Below are 2098 nucleotides of genomic sequence, written 5' to 3' on the forward strand. Positions count from 1 at the left end.
TGAGTAGCAAAATAGTTATGTTACTGGACTTTAATCCAGGGGTCTGGGTGATTGACCTGAGATCAAATCCCACTGTGGCATTTAAAATTCAGCTAGTTAAGCAAATATGCAATAAGCCAGTATATGTTAATTCCAATTCTCTTCACACACTTAAGTGGTGCACTCAGGCAGACCCTCATCCGTTCCCATAGCTAGTTATTTGCAGAACAGGTTGCCAGTCTATCACCAGGGCCTTATAGCTTGAGGGGTGCCACTCCGCATGAAGCATGGCTGACCAGGAGTCTTTCCCGCTCTTATCGCCAACCATTGGCATGTTGGAGGGTTGACGCACTTAACCTGTTTGGCCGCATTATGAACGCATCTTCCTTAGCCATCAAATCCTGGGGTGGGACTCAAACCCAGAGATTCTGGCTCAGATGCAGGATTGCTACCCACTGCGCCACAAGGCCTCCTGTGTCAGTTAATGGTGATCATGAAGTTGTCCTACACTAGTTCAACTAATGTAGTTGAGTGAACGGAAATCTGCCCCTCTTTAATAGTCTGGCTTTTTTTTTTTGTAACTCCAGATCCACAGCAATGTGACTGACCCTCAACTACCCTCTGACATGGCCTATTAAGCCACTCGATTGTGTCAAAAACCGTGACGAGAAATGATAATTCCCATGCACTGCAGCAGCTTAAGAAGGCAGCGCAATTAGGGATGGACAGAAAGTGCTGGCCTCTCCTGTGATGGCCATGAATCACATTAATGAATAAAATAAAAATCAACAGCGACACATGAAATCTGCCCATGAAAACAATTCAGGACAAAAGTAGAATTCTAAATTCTGGGCTTCAATATTTGTCTTCTTTAGTTCAGTGTGTTGCTAATTGTGTTTCTCTTAATTTGGCTTGAAGATGGCGGCCAATATGGTCACCTTCCTTAATTCTAATTACGTTTGCTCTAGAGTCGCCAGGTATCTCTTGATACCGCCACAAGGTTCAAAACCGAATACTGATCAAAGACTCGATACACCAGTTAGTAAGTTCAAACACAATGCTCATTTAAAAAAAAAAAAATGTATTCCTTTTCTGAGTTACCAAGCCAGGGCTCAGAGTGTGGGCCAGGGGCGAACCCCTTATCCAGCTCCTCGCCTGCTCCAAAAAACTAATTCAAATTGAATCCAATTCATGGTCCCCACAAGAGAGACATACCAGATCTGAACCAAAGGCTCAATCTACAGACACTTGATCTTAGCCAAAAGGCCGAGAAGCGATCTCGATGCTCATTTATTTACACACACAGTCAAATATACTCATGCATAAAACTCTACAAACTAAACTATCACTACTGCTAAAAGCCTATACTTAGCTTCGGGCACCCACTCAGTCAGAGGAACAATGGCCGTTGTTCGGTTCTGAGGTTGCTGGGATCGGGTTGGTACAGGATAACAGCTAGGAGCGTCTGTCTCGTAGCGTACGTTGACCTTGGACTTACTTGTTCTGATGTTGCTGTTGGGCAAGTCTCTCCTTGGTGAGAGCCGGGCCGCAAGAGAGCGATTCTCTTTGGGGGATTCTTCTTATACCCAAAAGGGGCTTTGCGCGCTTTTGGGCGGGCCTTGAACTTGGCTCCAATTAATTGGGCCATTTCCCAATCGTTCTTATCGATTTCCTCCAATAGAGGGGTGGGTGCCCTGATTGCTGGGCATGCCCTAGGTGGCCGTTGGCCTGCTTTGTTCTGGTCTCCTCTGGCGCTGGGGTGTCTGTCGTGGTATTGTTTGCTTAAATGTTACATTTTTGTTCCTGGGAATGGCTCATTAGTATGGAAATGGTTTGCAGCATCGGTCTACTCTGGGAGCTATGGCTCCAATCAACAGACAAACCTTGCACCTGCTTGCTTTCTTAGTATTGTCTATTTTCCCTGCAATCTTTGCAAAGTGTCCATTTTGTAATCGGGAAGTGGCCATCCCAGATGGCTACAAGTGATATGACCTCGCTCCCGTAAATGGTCTGAAGATCTTAACTTTCGGGAGTTGACTTACACAATGGTGTAATTGGTGAGTAACAGTCACATTTGAAGCGGATGTTCATGTATTTCATAGTGTCCAGTCTCAATCTT

General features: G+C 45.1%; 1 non-coding gene across 1 annotated transcript; it reads right to left on the reverse strand.

The window, feature by feature from the left end:
* Positions 1-1063: 1063 nt before the first annotated feature.
* LOC140430972 (U2 spliceosomal RNA) lies at positions 1064-1257 on the reverse strand. The gene has a single exon (XR_011949585.1). It is a non-coding gene; the product is annotated as a U2 spliceosomal RNA (small nuclear RNA).
* Positions 1258-2098: the final 841 nt, after the last annotated feature.

Source organism: Scyliorhinus torazame, chromosome 1, assembly GCF_047496885.1.
Source record: "Scyliorhinus torazame isolate Kashiwa2021f chromosome 1, sScyTor2.1, whole genome shotgun sequence".
In the NCBI taxonomy this organism is placed as follows: Eukaryota; Metazoa; Chordata; class Chondrichthyes; order Carcharhiniformes; family Scyliorhinidae; genus Scyliorhinus; species Scyliorhinus torazame.